Source organism: Haemaphysalis longicornis, unplaced genomic scaffold (assembly GCF_048455015.1).
Source record: "Haemaphysalis longicornis isolate Haplotype H1 unplaced genomic scaffold, Haemaphysalis longicornis Haplotype H1 scaffold_9, whole genome shotgun sequence".
Lineage (NCBI taxonomy): Eukaryota > Metazoa > Arthropoda > Arachnida > Ixodida > Ixodidae > Haemaphysalis > Haemaphysalis longicornis.
In genome coordinates, this window is record NW_027526460.1 from 143,825,830 (window position 1) to 143,843,953 (window position 18,124).

Genomic DNA, 18,124 nt, shown 5'->3' on the forward strand with positions numbered 1-18,124 from the left:
GGTCAGCCTCCCTAGTGCGTGTGCACTAATAATACCCTGCCCTTGCCAATCCTCGAGTGGGCATGTGCCATTCTTCTGCACACTTGCACACAGTTTGTCGTAAGAAGCATGCTAAGCTCCTTGTTAAGTGTGTGATGAGACACCCTTGACTTGACAAGTTTACATCAGCCAAATGACCTAATGTATTAGGGACCATTTGAAAACGCGCACTTTCGGTAGAAAATTACTCAGGCTGTTTCATTGCAAAGGTTGTAATTGTGTACCCAAATTGATAAACAAAAATAGCGGAAGGAAGCTGTGGTGTAATGGCACATAAGTTTGTATCAAATGAAGGAGAACAATATGTGTGAGTGAGACCCCTCTTTATCAATCTACTCCAAGGAATGTGCCTTCTGAGATAAGTTCTTTTTGTGTGTGCTCTGGTCGAATGCTTGTAGCCTTTTGTTATTGCTTCTCTCATACATGATGGACATACCCTAAATAAATCAGTTGTAAGTAGCGTCCGTCCTGTTAGTTAAATCCTGGGCGATTTGGTATAAAACAGCACCTCATCCTAACGCCAAATACAAGCATAAAACAGCGCGGCACTTTTCTGCTGTGTATGTCTTTGTACCTACCGTGCTGAAATTAATAAGCGATGCAGGCATCATAGTGGGTAGCACAAGCCACATGCAGTAACTAGAGCTTCTATGTACAGTTAAAATGCATTGTCCGTTTCCTTGTTCACCCTTCGCACTAACTTATGATTACATGCTTTTTTAGATTCTTCTAAACGGAACACAAATGCTGGCACACGTCAAAGTATGCAACGACTAAGGATCCCACAGGCTAGAATACACTACAAATTCAAACAGACTTGACAAGCTGATACACTACAAACATACCGAAGCGGAGCTTGCAGGCTCTAGTAGAATGAGGTTATTCATAGAAGTCCTGAGTAATTAGTCACTATTGCTAGGCATATTCCATCACAACTACGAGATAAAAGTGACGGCCGGAAGCACGCCGGCTAATACACGAAGAAGCACAGGCACCAATGTCGAAAGCTCGCAGGGAGCGTAAAGCTCGCCTTCCACTCTCAGATTCCTTGGCACAAACGGGTGGCGGTGCTGCACCAAATGCACCAAGGTGAGCCAACTTCACACAAGGATCGCACGGAGAACACTCAGCAGCAGTTTGATGAAAGCAACCAGCAAGATGGGCACATTTCCGGCGCTGCACAGTGGAGATCGGCTTCTTCTGTAGATCGGATGATGCGCGATACGCGCTTCTAGGTTCTGTGGTGCTGGGCAGCATAACAGTAGACCGCAGCGACTAAAACCCGCACACAAGGATCGCACGGAGAACACTCACTAGCAGTTTGATCAAGATGGGCACATTTCGGCGCTGCACAGTGGAGATCGGCTTCTTCTGTAGATCGGCTGATGCGCGATACCCGGTACTAGGTTCTGTAGTGCTGGGCCGTGCTGGGCAGCATCACAGCAGACCGCAGCGACTAAAACCACGACCGGAGCCGGTCGTGCTAAAACCCGCCCGCAACACGGTCGTTGTTCCGGGCGCGTTGCAAGTGTTGCCAGCATAGCCATGAGGGGCAGCGTCCAGCGTCGGTCGCGGTCGGAACAAATCAGTGTTGCCAGCACGCGTTTCTCGAGTATGCTGGCAACAACGTCCGGTCGGCGGGCGGGTTTTAGCAACGTTAGCAACGTTTTTAGATACTTTTTCAGTTCCGTATCTCCCCGCCGCGGCCATGGAGAGAAGGCGGCCGGCCGCGACTCTCGCCACCGCGGCGCTGCGGTTGCGAGTTGCGCTAGGAGAGCGAGCGTCGTCTGCTAGCGGGGAGCGTTCCGCTTGGCGTCTCCGGTCCTAGCTCGCCGCTTCTGGCTGCGTACTGCAAAAGAAATGACTGTTCGCGGACGTTGCTCATCATTTTGCTGCGGCCGTTGCAGTTCTAGATCTATTTGAAACGGACGGTATTATGCAAGAAGTCGTGTACCTACGCCCAGGGATTTGAAGCGGTGGCTAAAATATCAAGAATGACAGCGTTTTACATGAACGTTCGCGTAGCAGTGGCTGTCAAGCGTGCGCACAAATTCTCTTGCCATGCCAATTGCGCAAATTTATTGCATCACGAATGATATTTTTTCACACGACTGTTGGAGCAGCTTCCCGTAACATAGGTGATATATCGTGTCGCGCAACAACGCTCTTCAGGATTGTGTAGGCCCCGCTTTCTTTCGGGCCCAGTAAAAAAGTTTGCCGACGCTGCCCCGGTTCTTCTTCGAGTGCTGCCGTTCTCCAGTTGGCTGGGAGCCGTATTGCCGCACTATTCTCGAGTATCTGTGCAAAATCGGTGCATTGCTGGAGAACAGGTGCTTTAGAGAGCTCCTCTTGTCGCTCCTTGGGAAAGTGCTCTCCTTTTGTAATCACCTAGCTCGTGCGCAGAAGCTACCTTTCTCTTTTTCGGAGACCGCCGCCGAGTCTGCTTGCTCAACAAGTTGCTGGGAAGGTTGGGAAAGTTAGCGGAAACTGCACTTTCCTTCAGTGCCCAGTAAGCCCGGCCGATCTCGACGACTTTACGTTAATGATCGCAATATCCTCTTCGAGAAAATGAAGTCCACATATCTTGCGCGTTTTGCTTATCTCTTTGTCCGCGCGGGGAATCGCTCTTTTCTATTGGGTGAAAAGCTATGGATCCGATGACGGCGCTAAAAAGAGACACTTCTGAGTGTTGCTTCTGTATCTGCTCGTACAGCCAGGTGCGGAGCACGTTGGCATTGCGGTAAGCCAGGCTCATCAAAGAAAACACAGCGTCTTGACGGAGTCACGAAATCCTCGATGAAATCGGCATGCTGGTCAATAGCGTCAAACTGAACGCACTGAAGGGGCAAGGTTCGCGCACAGGGGTCAAAAACAAACGCAAACAAAAGGAAGAAACTTGTAGAGACACGCAACTACGCCGAAACTTTGAGCATGCATATACGCACGCGCGTATATGCATGCTCTTCTGCAAAAGTGAACTCGGAAGAACCACACAAGTGGCAAACAATTTCGTTGTCTTCTGTTTATTGTAGCTGTTTGCTTTCAAGAATGTACACAATTACCGGATGTGTGCGCCCACCCACGCGCGCACACCAAACACGTGGAGCGCTTAACTAAGTGGTTTTCGCCTTCCTGCTCCAGTCGGAAGGAAAGCATAACATAAACCGCATGTGAGCGCTGGGATGTCAGCGCGCAAGAAAAGCTCTGTGCGCTTGAACCTAGAACAGGCACCGAGAAGAATAATCGGCACCACATGAGAACGTCGACTTGACGGAGAGCGCGTGCAACGCCGTGCAAACGCAGCGCGCGCGCGAAAAAAAAAAAAAAAAAAAAGAATGGCAGAAAAATATAACATACCCCGCAGGAAAAAAAAAAAAAAAACTAGTGGCGTAACACGTTACGTAGAGTTGCTGGTCACGTGATTTTTATCGCTCTAGGCATGGAGGAAAAAAAAGCTTAGGAGAGGCCCCCAGCTATCCCCGCGCATTGGCAAAAGTGTGGAGGAAGTCACGTGTTTTCGGCGGCCATTGGAAGTCGCGTTAGCAACGGCGTCCTAGCAACAGCCCGCCCGCCGTTCGCCAGTCATGGAGGAAAGGCAGCGCCTGCCTTGTCGTCCGATTGCGAAGATTGCTGCTTCGCTTTGCTGCGCTGTGGTCTTGCGGAACTCGAAAAGGATGCTGCGAGTTGCGACAGCTGCGCCGATGTGAACATGTCATTTAATTTCTACTTGCAAGTGCACCGTGTACCGCGTCAAGCTATTGCTCCGGTCGCGATCACGACGCGCCTATTGAAGTGCAGATATCGTGAACGCGCCGTCCCGTCGTACGCGCGGACACCCGTCTGGTAGATTTTCGGGAAGTGATACACGGTGTGCAGTACGTAGGCGACTTGCAACCGAACGATTCGCAACTCAATTTTTTGGTTATCGCCGCTGCAATATATAGTTTGCTAGGCCGGCAATGCGCGGCAGTGCTTTTGCAACTGTTACAAGGTAGACTCCCAGTTGATATAATTCCATCGTCCTATTACCTTAGTAGGTGTCCGTCTGTTGACTGGAAGAGTGCTGGATCTGGATCTTTTTGTGGTCTCGCTCTGGATTTCGCTTTTCAACGCTTCATACTGCGAGGTTAGTGTATGAACGTTTTCAACTGATATCACCTTGAATTTATTGACACTGAGACAAGTTGAAACTTGGCGAAAAAAAGTTTATTGACGCCACCCACCCTCTCATTTTTTTTTTTTTTTACTCAATCAAACGTTTTGCCTCCACCTCCTGCTCCTCCTCCTTCGCAAAAAATTCTATCGAAGGCACGCGAACAACGGTAAAAACATTCCACAATTTTTTAGCGTGAAATCTGCATGAAGTACTGCTTACTTATATATATAGAACGGCCGTTTAATTGACTAGTCATCTCTGGGATTGCCAGTGAAACTGCAACGCAAACTTGGGCACTTTCCAGTCCGGTAGCCGCACGGCGTTCGCCCACTGTTTGCAGCGTTCTCCATCGCTTGGGAACCTATAAACGGCGGCGATTGCAAACAAAGGATGAATGCACACCAATGTACAGCAATACTTGTCAGCGGAATGATGCACTAACCGGTGGAAAGTGACGCCCAATTCCTTGGGTACCGATCGCGACTTGCAGCCTGGCACCGAGCATTGCGGCATTATTAGAGCGAGCCGCTTCGCAAACCTGCTGCGGCCACACTGAAGACGTGTAACAGTGTAACCGCGCGTTTAGGTTCACGGTCACGCGCTGCAAAACGGCCTTCTACCTGCCTATCAGCTGATTTCCGCCGGCTCGGCGCTGGCAGATGCAGACGACAAGAGAGGCGATACAGGACGGAGGAGGCGGAGAAGGTGCACCGAGAGAGAGAGGCAAAAAGAGTCCGCCAATGGCATGGAGGGCCAATGGTCCGCCATTCGACTTACAGAAATGGCGTTTCCGGCTGCGCTGGGTGTGACGTCAGGGCCTCTCCTAAGCTTTTCTTTCCTCCATGGCTCTAGGATTCCTTTGCCCTCGTGCAAATTCCGGCCCTTCCGTAGCGTTCCGCTTCGGCACCTCGGGTTGTGATCTGGCTGCGTACTCGAAAAGAAATAACTGCTCTCGGAAGTTGCTCAACATTTTCTTGCCGTGCGCGCGCTATTCCAGTTCGCGATTTACTTGAAACGGGTCGATTATGCAAGGAGATGTACGTACGCCCAGTGATTTCTAGCGGGGGCCAAAATACCAAGAACGACAGCATTTTAAATGAATTTTCGCGTAGCAGTAGCTGTCAAGTGCACACGCGATTTCGCTTGAGATGCCAATAGCGCAAGTTCGTTGCAGCACGAATGATATTTCCTGATAACCATGCGCAGCAAGTGCATGCTTTCTTTATGAAAGACATCCGCGTATCCTTCGTAGTTTCAAAGAAATCAAATTGTTGCGCGGGTAAAGCTAACCCAAAATCCTTGAGATTTAGATTGTATGTTATCTAGTTATATTGTGTTAGCATTAAGAATTTTTATTTTTGTTCATTTGTCTGTTTTGTTTTAATATTTTTTTTAGCATGAGGCTACATTCCGTCCTCCTCTTGTACATTTTGTAAAGGTATAAGCATGTGCCTCATGCACGACGCATGTGCCCAGCCTCCTCACAAGTACCACTGCTAAAGTGGGCTGGAAAATCTCGTACAGCCGACTGCGAGTTAGTCGGCAGTGCACCAAGCCCAGCACAAGAAAGAAAACACAGCACGTTGACGGAGCCACGATATGCTTTCACCCGCGGCCGCACTGTTCAATAGCATTTCAAACCGACTACACTGAAAACGGCAAGTTTCTCGCGCAAGGGCAAAGACAAACGCAAGCGAAAAGAAGACACTTGTAGGGCAGACACGCAACTACACCGCGGCCGCAACTTTGAGCCCGCGGACCGGCCGCGCACGCCGTCAACGCTGCCGCCGGAGCCGCCGCCGCAGCCGCCGACACAGCGCAACTCGCGACGGGAGCGCCCTCTCAGCGCCTAGGGTAAAGTCGCGCCCGCTTTGGAAGGCGCAGTTCCGAAACTGAAAAAGTATCTATAAACGTTGGGTTTTAGGGCATTCAGGACTTTCGGATACGCCATACCGGCGACCGCCAGCAGCGGCAGCATCGTCGGCTTCCGCAAGAACGAGCAAAAAAATTATTTTATAAAACTTCTAGCAAATGAGTAGCTTTCTAATTATTTATTGAAGTTTAAAAAAATGTGCTTTTTTATTTTACTACGCAATATAATAACAATTTCTGTTAATATGACGTCACTATGACGTGTATATGACGTCACGCGGGGCAGGAGTTGTTGCGAGGGGGCTCAATCTCGTGCCCCGCCTGGGGTTCCAGACGCTGCCAATTTTATTACACGTAATGTTCTCCTGGCCTCCAGTAAATACTTGGCCAACGTAATACACTCAATTAGCACAAATGTTGGACAGTCGTCTTTAGGAGTGTTTACACATCGCAAGGCGACAGAAACTTGTAATGCAGAAAAAAATTGAGCAGTCGCCTCATAACGCTGCTGGCTGGAAACATTGTCTTAAAGGAGTTGTTTTTGAAGTCAAGCCAAACCAAGCTAAGCCGATTGCATATTCAAAATGGCAATGAACATGGCAACGAAGCACGACGCTGTAAGAAAGTTCAGTTCACCGAGTTAAAAAGAGTGCAAGTTGCTCCGTACCTTAAACGAGTGAACTGCATCGTTAGTAACAGTTTATTCATTGAACGACAGCATCACGTAGTCAAGTAATGGCGGCGCTGGTTTGTTAGTGCTTATATTTTCGATGAGACGTACGAGGCTTCTTCAATGTGGTTCTAGCAGACAATGAAAGTCTTCATTTGTGCTTGTAGTGAAGGGACAGTGCCGTGTGGTTGTCCAATCCGCCGAACCAGGGGTGTAGCGCTGGCCGAAGGCAACGGGCTAGCAGAAAAGAAGAAAGATAAGGAAGGAGCTCGGAAGCGGTCGGGCAAGACGACAGCAGCTTCTTGGCCAATCCCCCGCGTGGGTACGCGCCATAACATAAGGAACCAACCAACCAGCAGGACGGCGCCCTCGCGGTGTAGGCCCGAGGTCCGTCGCCGACGCTTCCTTCGAAGTTTCCGTTCGTCGCGGTGTAGGCCCGACGACAGCCCTGGACGCTGCCGGGAGAAACCGGGGCCGGCACAAGAGTGAGCGGTGTGCCGGCGATGCAGAGCGCGGGCAGCGAGGCCTCGTTTCGAGCCCAAGCTAACTCCTCCCGCCGCTAATCATCGGCACCGCCACGTTCTTCACCGGGTTGAAGCACCTGGGCTCACACGTCTCGTCACCTCTGCGGACGGTCTGCCACCTCGAGTCGACTCGCCGAAGTCACAGGGCCGTCTCCGCTCCATTCATCGTGCCAGCACCAGCGGACTGTAGTGGACAAGTTCGTCGCCAGTCTTGTAAATATTGACCTTCCCCTTTCGTACCTGCCTGTTTGGATTACCTTGTGAATATAAGGCGTGAGCTGGCTCATGAACAGTAGTCCGGCTCATTGCTCTGCACGCGGTCCGGCCCAACATTCATGACAGTGCTTCCTAACCACTTTTGTTCAAGTGGTTCGCAGAAATGTTTCAGCTGTGCAGTCACAACAAGTGCTTCCTTATACATTCATCCTGCACAGAAGAGGCGTCATTGTGCACTTACTGTTGTGCCATGTCCCGAGGTCTGCTGTTCGCTAGACCGCGAAGGTAGGACCACGTGTATATCCAAACATTGTGTATCTTCTTCACTTCCCAGTCATTCTGCTTTGGCATGATCAGGTCACAGCTTGTTTTGAAACTGTAGTATTAAAGTTTATCAGTCTAATGAAATGTTTTAGTTTATTTACCGTACTTGTTTTTTCAATAAAAATCATGACTGGCACTAGCTTGCAATGCGCTGCGAATGATTCCCGTTAGGTTGTGAATATTGTGCCGGCAGCCGGCATTTTATTGGTCGCGGATATGTTGCCGGCAGCCGGCATTTTACCTTTTCCGGATATTGTGCGGGCAGCCGGCAATTTATCTGTCCCAGATATTGTGCCAGCTGTTTTGTATTAGGTGATTATTGAGTTCAAAAGACAAAGAACACGATATTTTGCGCCACCAATGGCAGGGGGTGAACATGTGACCATCCTGCCGGCATTTTGCCGGCAGTCGGCATTTTACTATCTCCAGTGCAGGTGCATGTTTCTGTTGCGTGATTTATTCGCATGTGTATTTTAAGGAAACATCTAACCTAACCTAACCTAACCCAACCAGTAAAGGCATGTCCCATCCCAACCTAACCTAACCCAACACATAAAGGCAGGTCTTGAATAAATAATAACGAAGGAATGCCGCAAAAGAACCGAGTTTCTGAACAAATAAACGCAGCGAATCAGTCCTAGAAAATCACAAGAAACAAAAGAAATAAAAACTGAATTTAGCAGAAGTGGGTTTGAACGTGCGACTTCGCGATTAGAAACCAGAGGCGCAACCACTGCGCCCCGGTAACTGCGGCTGATTGTGCGCCTGGAGGAGGTGGACATAAATGTAACTAAATCTAACTAGTTTAATTAAGGTGGACATACCCGTCACAATGAAGTCAGGCTGAACAGCCAATCAGAATACAGTGCCGGCAAAATATCCCTACTGGCTAAAGTGCCGGCTGCCGACAATATATCCCCTTCCTTTCTTGTTATATTCCGTCTAGGCTAGAAACACTCCCATCTGGGATTGAAATATTCCTGAGCAGTTTATCTTTCATGTGCCTTCTGCTAGTGCCCTGTCTGAGAATCATGTGTTTTGTCGATCAGTAGACTGGTTTTAAACACTACTGGTCCCAGTCCTACTGGTCCCAGAACTACTGGTTTGGTCCTAGTGGTTCCAGTGGCTACTGGTTGCATCTGGGAATTGTCCAATAAACCAGCTGAACTGGAACCAGATGGAACCAGAAGGGATATTTTTCACCTGAGATATGCCAATAGCTCTGAGTAAATTTCGTTCTTTATTCTATACTATAAAAGTCTGTGAATTCGGCTCAAAATTTGTAAAAAGAAAAGGAAATTTATAGGGTTATCAAAAGGCAGTTCTTGTTTGCATAATTTTTTTGCTATAGATAAACATATACCAGTTAGATAAGCTATTTTTTGAAGAAGCTCTTACATGTGAGCAGCTTTGCTCACTTAAACTTTTGTGTGTCTACCAAGTACATATTAATACTGAGCCAGCCAGAAGCAACCAAAGTACCTTTGTTGCTGATTTCGTACGTGTTCAAGCTTAATTTTCACGTACCAATTGCAGGCATGCAATTGCAGTGCCACCAACATCCCCATACAATGTGTGGTTCAATAACCCAGTTACCATATAATACTGGACCAAGTTTAGTTTTCACAATAAATCTGGATAGCCTAAAGAACCTGAAAGAGGCAAAAAAGCAGCACCTATAACTAAAAATAATATTTATGTTCAAGCATAAATGCCAAGTATGTCACCATCTACATTAAGTTCATTGCAAGTGGGTTCAAGAGAATAATCTAGAGATGACGTAGCAATACAAAACTCTCTAGAGCTCACCAAACGTGTACCTGTTTGAAATGCAGTAAATATTTATGTTCAAGCATAAATGCTAAGTATGTCACCATCTACATTAGGTTCATTGCAAGTGGGTTCAAGAGAATCTAGAGATGACGTAGCAATACAAAGCTCTCTAGAGCTTACCAAACATGTGTACCTGTTTGAAATGCAGTAAACAGTAGTTGGAGCATTTAATGCTTTTTTTACTTTACTAATCACCACCTTCATGTCATTGCGAGCAAAGTGACTTAGTATGCTTGGATACTTTCTTGCGCAACATTGCCACAACAACTGAATAGAAACTTCTGGTTGTTTAACTCAACTACTGTAGGCATCCCTTTGTTAATTTAAATGTGTTCATGTGACAAACTTGTTTTTAGATGATTTATAAAGTTTTTTTTTTCCTGGTTGAGAATTTTTGTGATTACTGTTTTTAGGCTGTACAGAATGCTGCTGAACAACACCATGGAGACTGGACAGCTGAAACTTTCCAAAAGAGACGCATCAAAATCCAAGGCACAAAGAAGGGCTGTGTTGCAACGATGCACATAAAGAAGGTTCAAGTCTTCCCTGACTATGCGGTACGTATGGCAAGCAGTCATTTCAGTGATAACATTATATGCAATGTGTTCTGTGCTGCCGCTGCTTTTCCTAAAACCACTTAAAAGCTGCTATATATTTATTAGTTTTATGTTGAAGCTGGTAGGCACACATTAAACAAAGTTTCTTCAAAATGCTCCCACCCCTTTTAAAGGCTGTCATACGTCAAGCAAACCATAAAATTAGTAAAGCCAATTTTGCTTTATCACAGCCAAAAAACAAAGTGCTACTACCAACTGTACATTTATGTGCAGGGACAATAAGTTCAATACTAAAGGCTTACACAATAAATTACAGCCTTTTTTTTTTTTTTCATGCCACCGTAGCCTTCAAAGCTAGATACTGCATGTTGGCTTCTGTTGGGAGTCGCATTGATGCTCACAATCGTTATTAGCATTTGAACCTGCAGTTTCGTGGGGGAAAAATTTTCTTCCTAGTACTAGTGGCCAGCAAGTATCTTCTGATGAAGCTTAAGCTGCCAAGGGCGCCAATAAAAGCCAGTGGCTTGTATAGGTAGAAACGCAAGGATATCGTGAAGTAGGTGCTTTTTTTCTCATACTTATGGTGCAACGAACAACATTCTCTAGCAGTGTTCATTTGATCAGGTACAGTGTTTATTAAAATAATTGAGAAAAGACTCTCATTTTCCTGTTTCTGTTCTAATCCACGAGCGACTTTATAGATAGCGAACTGCCCATCACAGCCGGTGCTTACGGTAACCAGCGTTTAAAACTGGTGAGTGGGGATGGTGCAGGCTGTCAGGTGGCACTGAATTAAGTTCACAACTTCGCCAGCTTTGCTCCGCTCACAGTGCAATCTGCAACTACTGACATGAAATTCAACAGTTGTACGGCAGTACCAACCTTTACCAATTAGTATCTATAGTAGCGATCAGTACATATTGCATTGTATTGGTCAGTTTGGATCCGGCTCTTGCCCATTCAAAAATATTTTTTTGCCATCAAAGTCACAAACTTCTTTAACAGGTGCAGCTCCTTCATTAGAATAGGTGCCACATTTATTTGTCAAGGCCCCTTCGAGCTGGCTTACAAGCCCACAAATGGGGAAAGGGTATGACCTCTCGTAATGCCTGTGATGAGAGCCGGAGCTATCTTCAAAATACCTTCTTCAGCCCCTGCTCGCACACCATAGTCAGAAAACCCGAGAAAACCTTTGCCCTGCGGCTGGTGGTCTTGCACAGCAGCCTCAACATAAACTATCACATACAATAATGTGCTCATTAAAACTACGGCTTAAAAAAAACACTGTGTCTAAAGGTACGTCGGATGTACCCGCAAAATTTCTTAAAGATACGTCGGACGTACCCGCAAAATTTCTTAAAGATACGTCGGACGTACCCGCAAGATTTCTTAAAGATATGTCGGACGTACCCGCAAGATTTCTTAAAGATACGTCGGACGTACAGGGCCCAGAGTGGCTCGAAAGCGGCGTTGCTCGAAACTAGCGTGGGTATCTCGAATCATCGACGGCAAAACCATCACGCGTTCGCTGTATATAAGCGAAGAATCTAGCGATGCCTAACCAGACGCAGAATGTACTTTTTTTTTCCTCGTGTTCTCTAGTTGGACCTTATTTGAAGGGACGGTTAGAGCCTTCGCTGAGGTCAGAGATCGAATGCGGACCACTACGGGTTCTCGCAAGAGGGAAACAAAATCATGTGCGACACGAGTATCTTTCTTTTTTTTTTTCCCCTCATATGTTTCTGTTTAAAGCCCATACCACATGGACGCGAAATCACGCGTCGCGCGAGCGTCGGCGTCGTTCGGCGTCCTGTGGCGTCAACGCGCGGGCCCGCAGGAGACCGGCGAAGTCGCGCGCCAGTCGCTGCGTCGGCGGGCGTTGCTGGACACATATGCCATCCTGTTGAAGTCGTTTATGAGCAGTTATTTATCTTCTTGAACTGCAATTATCAAGACTTTAGCTTTAACAAAAAAAAAAATCACTTGGTTTCTTTATTTATTGCTATGTTGGCGGGCAAATATTGAAATGCTGCGAAATGTATCTCGAGCCATCACAGTCAAATGAAAACAAAATAAGATAGAATGATAAACGAAGACGCACCTCGCACAACTGCTTTAGTTGCTACTTGATTTAACCTTCATGTTGCGTACCGACTGCACGTTCATGAATTCAAATTGTAAGCAAAACAAATTTCAGCGCTGCCTTGATACTGAGGTTTCCGTCGAACGTCATTTGTAGGTTGAAAGGCAGGGTACCCCGGCACCCTTGCTGTACCCTGTAAAAAAAACTGATCAAACCCTCGCCGAAAAAAAAAAATACCGTCTTTGCTAGGATTCGAACCACGGACTTTCAAAACAGAAGCCCGGCTCTCAACCGCTCGCCCACGCGAGGAGGCGAGGAGGTTCGAAGAATTCGGTGTACCAACTGAGGCTGCCCACGAATAGTGTCGGGTGTGCTTTCTTTTGGTCGTATTTGAAAGATTTGAGCAGTGGTAACGCTTGCTTCTTGCGCACCGATATTGGAGCCGAGGACACTAATGCTAGTGCTACAAGCGATGTAACCACAGCTTCCTTATTTGAGTAAAAAAAAGCTATCGCACATTCCCGGTCTCCCCTGCGCAAGCCACGGGAGCTACGAATGGAATGGAATGCGCCTGCTCGTCACGCACCGATCTTGCTGACAAGCCACATTATGCGAATACTGGATGCGATGTAACCAGAGCTCCCTCATTTAACTCACACATAGCTATCGCAGATCCCCGATCTCCCCGATGAAAGCTGAACAAGCCACAAATGGATGAGCGCTTGCGAACAGAAATAGCTTGCAATTTGCCTCAAGGCAACCGATTACCGTAAGTTAAAAAAAAAATTGATGGTTTTCTGCTGAAAGGAATGACCCCAAACCACGCGAAGACGGACGCTGCCGCTCGCTTTCCGATGCTCTCTCGCGCTGCGTCGACGCCGATATCTGGCGAGCGTAGACATCGGCGTCGCTCGAGTTTCAGCTCGCGTCGCCATGCATTTCTGACGACGCGACGTCAACACGAGAAAACGCTGAACGTACGCTGCATGTCTGGGCCGAGTGAAACCGAATACACTGACGTACTTAAAAAAGTTTCGCGGATACGTCCGAAGTTTCTTTAAAAAATCTTGCCGGTACGTCCGATGTTTCTTTAAGAAATCTTGCGAGTACGTCCGACGTATCTTTAAGAAATTTTGCGGGTATGTCCGACGTATCTTTAAGAAATGCTGCGGGTACGTCCGACGTACCTTTAGACACAGCGTAAAAAAAATCCTTTAAGCACCCAGTTGAGCCCCAGCAAAAGTGCACACCCCACGATAAATTTGCAAAAACTAAGTGCGGTCACCTGAGAAAAAAAAGGAAATATAACAACTGTGACAGACTGAAGAAGCGTCCATAGCCAAAGTAGAGCAGATGAAAAAGCCACTCAGCTTGTTTGGCTTTTTTAGTGATTTCCGAAGCCACTGTAATTGCTAGCGGTTTGTTTGATCCTCACTTCTTTGCACACAGGAATCATTATGCTTGGGTCTGTAGCTACTTAAAAATCCGGTCAATGTTTAAGCCAAATCACTGTGCTGTTGAGCATAAGCACGTAAGCTTAATCCCGTCCATAGTGGCAATTTTCTTGATGGAGGTGAAAAACAAACACGCTAGGCCTGTGTGCTGGGATTTCAGCCTTTCTTTTGCTGTCACTTAGTTAAATCTGCATCAACATCAAACAAGCCACCCAAATAAATCTCTGTAGTGCAGTGCGGTGGACTATACATTCAGTATATGTCCACAACAAAAAATGTGCTTTTTCCAGGCCATGATATACAGTGAATGAACATAACATGAACTTAATGCTTCTAGATTGATGTCCAAGGCGGCTCCAAAAACAAGGTTGTCACGGCAAAATCAACGGCCCTGAAGAAGTTAACGACACAGCTTGCGAGCAACCAGCCAGCCACCAAGGTCCGAGATAAGACTGTACATCACGATGTCAAAAATGGCAGCTCATACGGAACACGACTTTGACCATTTCACAAAGCACGGACAGCCAGTGGACCAGAACATCATCAATCGCATCGGTGACCTTGTTCGCGAAGGAATCACATCCGTGAATGAGGTGAAGAAATGCCTGAAGTATTATATTCAGGATGTGCTGTTTGCGGGTAAAGAAAAACCCGATACCACTTGCAGAGCATTTTACCCAACCTCAAAAGATGTTGCCAACCACTTCCAGGAGGCCTTCAGGAAGGAACGCTGCAGTAATCTTGACCAAGAGAACATAATTCGGATGGTATCTGAGCTGCAAACAGAGGAAAAAACCTCTAAGGTCTTCCGGCCATACTGCCAACCTGACGAGGCAAGTGGAGGTTCTTGCAATGAAGACGAACACGTCAACGTTGAAAATTTGCTGGCAAAGGAGTGCCAACAAACCCTGCTTTTCTCCTACCAATCGCACTTCATGCAACAACTGCTTACGCAGTACGGTAATAATGTTACCTGTTTAGATGCCACGAATAGGACAACTGACAACAACCTGCTACTTTTTTTTAGTAGTTAAGACACCTATAAATTACATGATAGCTGGTGTTTTTGTGGTGCAATTTGAAACGGCAGCATGTATTGGTGAGGCTCTGGCTGTTTTTAAGAACTGGAACAAAAATTTCTCACCAGAATACTGGATGATTGACTGCTGTCAAGCAGAGATTTCCGCAATCCAAGACACCTTTCCGGAAAGCGAAATTATGCTCTGCAACTTCCATCGCGAGCAGGCTTGGGAAAGGTGGGTGAAACGGAGAGAAAATGATGTACCGCCAGACCAAAAAGACGTTCAGGAGAGTCACAAACTTAAACTCTCAAGATGAATGTGACAAAGACTACAGCTCTCTAAAAGCTTCTATTTTTTGGCAGAACCCCAAGGTGGTGGCATATTTTGAGACCCAGTGGATGGCAGTAGCGAAAATGTGGGTGCAGTTTCGTCGAAACAAGTTTGCTGTTGTCCTCACAAGTAACAATGGCACTGAAACACACAACAGACTCCTCAAGGAGTACTACCTGAAATGGAGCCGCGGCAAAAGGAGCTTGTCAAGCCTGATCACCACGGTGGTAAAACAGTTCCTGCCAGAAAGACAGAGCGTCTTCATCCAGAAGAACGTAGAAAGATCCTCCTCGTACCTCATCTACCACGAATATGTGCCAACCTACCTGCACAATAGACCTCCGAAAGTGATCAAGCACATCATGGCCCGTATAGACATGGCAGAAGAATAAGAGCTGGAGGACGTGGCCAAGTCAGCATGCGGCAGCATTTTTTATGTAAAGTCTAGCACAGCGGATGTTCCTTACACTGTTGACTTAAACATTCCATGCTGTACATGTCGGTATTTCATGAGGCACAAGCTGCCATGCAAGCACTTCTTCGCTATTTTTCGGTTCTTTAGTGAACGGTCATTGGCAAGGCTACCTAAAGAGTACACTGAAGGGCCATTGCTAAGTTTTCACAGAGACATTCCTGCTGCACCAAGTGACTGGGACACATCATGTACGTCTGATGCTGGCATGGACTGTGATGCAACAGACGCAGCGCCAACTGTGGCAGAGCTTCCAAAAACGGTGCGGGAAACCAGCAAGAAGACCCGACGCCTACTAACTGATGCACTACATCGGATCGCCAGTGCTATCATGTGCTGCAAAGATGAAGATAAGAAAGGGGACGCCTACCAACACCTTCAGCAGGCATACAAGATCCTGGTAAGTGGATGCCCCAGCCTCATCGAATGGCTTGGTCATCCAAGGCTCCCCTACCAAAGGCTGTTCCAATCAAGCCACCAGCTGTGCAGCAAGGCGACTTCGCTTGAAAGCACTGCAACGAGCTCGGGGTCACACAGAAAGTTGGAAAACACGAGGAAGGGTGGGTAAACGTGCAGGCGAAATGCGGGCAACTTTCAGCGTTTCACCATAAAGGAGAAAGGACGCGTCCATGTGACAACTGCCTGGTTTGCGCCTGATACCATACCAGTCACTCACGCACCTCACTTTACCTCATTCACTTTATTTTGTCGTCTGCTGGTAATTATGCAAATAATTATGTAATTATAACAAGGCTTCCCCAAAATTGCCATTCGTTGTTTCTAAACCCGTTTACATGAATGATTTTACTTGCATCTGTGCACAAGTGTCATAACTTTTTAATCTGTAGCATGCCTTGGTTTATACATATACAAAGCAGGATAAAGCTGCATGTTCTGGCAACACAAAATGTGACATGTACTAGAGAAGCTGTGATAAATACTATGTGCTACCCATAACTTTTTCACATTCAAATGTTCTTGCTTACAGTTTTATTGTATGATTGCACGTCACTAAACACATGCTTAACAAGCACACATCACTTCACATTACTTTTACTTTTTGAGTAAAAAAACACTGCCAATAACTACTACATTCTTATTTTTGAGTTGAATTCTTTGTGAACGATAATATTTTTGCTATGGTGTACAGTAGTAGAGCATCATTATCATTTAGATGTTAGTGTGACTCCATCTGGCATTGTGAATGTTTATTAATTAATGATGTTACTTAGCAAAATAACATTTACATGTTCTAGTATGTTTTTATCAGTGTCATTAATTTTTCATACCTAAAATAAAAGCACCTATACGCTTTTATATGAATTGTTTGCCATGTGTAAATCACTTTCATGGTTTTTTGTTACCTAGGAGAAAAACACTTGTATGTTTTTACATGCGTTGTTTACCATTATGAATTATAAAATTTGCGTTAACTGGACATACAGAGAAAAAAAGACAATATGTTTGGTTAGCGCAAATTTTGTAATTCATAATGCACCAACTAGCCCAACTATTACATGTGCATCTACGTGAGCGCGATTTGCGTGGTCTTCTTCTTGACTTTGATGTTGCCTTACCTATAATTTTCTGATCTAAGTTGTACTACCCCCCCCCCCCCCCCCCACTGTAATGCCTCAGGCGCTGTGGGTACTGTGTAAATAAATAAATGCATTTTACTGTTGTCTACATCACTCAAATTGTGTTACTCAGGCAGAAAAACATCTGTAAATTAGTTGAGTTGTTTTCCAAGTGTACGTGAATTATCTATCATTGTCTGTGTGCCTTGGGTACTGAACCTCCTGTCAAGCTGTCATACGACAAGCCTTTCTGTCCTGTTTTGCTGAAATAAACCTCAAACTACATATATTTTATCCTTGACATGAAAACTACCTCTTAATGCTTTTTTTCTGTAGCACCAATGACACCTGTTTCACCTTCCACTATAATTGAGTGAATGATTGCAGGGTTTAACGTGCCGACGCAACGCAGGTGATGGGGTACGCCATAGTGGAGGGCTCCGGATTGATTTTGACCACCTGGGGATCTTTAACGAGTGCTGCAATCTCGAACACACGGGTGTTTTTGCTTTTCGCCTCCATCAGAAAAGCGGCCGCCCCAGCAAGGAATTTCACCCGCGACCTCGTGCTCAGCCGCACAATGTTTTAGCCACTTAGCCACCGCGGCATGTCACCTTTCATTATAAGAAATGATGTATATGGTAATGGCCCTTTCAACATGCACCTGCACGAAATTTCTGTACTTCGTTTTTTCATTACTGAAAGCAGCCTTGTTGAAGCCCCGTTCTTATATTTTTTGCCCCTTTGAAGATTAAAGCGTGTACTCGAAGGAGTATTGACATGAAATTTCCAATCTCAAGTAACCATGTACAGCAAGCCCTCATTAACTTGTTGTAAAATACACTAAAAATTTTTGAGATAGGTGGAGAAGTTATGCAAAATGCCGCAAATTTGTGACCGTATCATTGAAATGAGAGCGAATGCTGGTAACAAAACCTCCACTGCAGAGAAGAGCTTTCGTAATAAAGGTAAACAGGAAAAACAAATCTTTATTA

General features: G+C 46.1%; 1 pseudogene across 1 annotated transcript; it reads left to right on the plus strand.

Annotated features, from left to right (window-relative positions):
* The first annotated feature begins 5,343 nt into the window (after positions 1-5,343).
* On the plus strand, positions 5,344-17,443 carry LOC144153471 (uncharacterized; annotated as a pseudogene). The gene is made up of 4 exons (XR_013319324.1): positions 5,344-5,354; positions 7,336-7,474; positions 10,048-10,191; positions 14,066-17,443. The product of XR_013319324.1 is annotated as an uncharacterized LOC144153471 (transcript).
* The last annotated feature ends 681 nt before the right edge of the window (positions 17,444-18,124 follow it).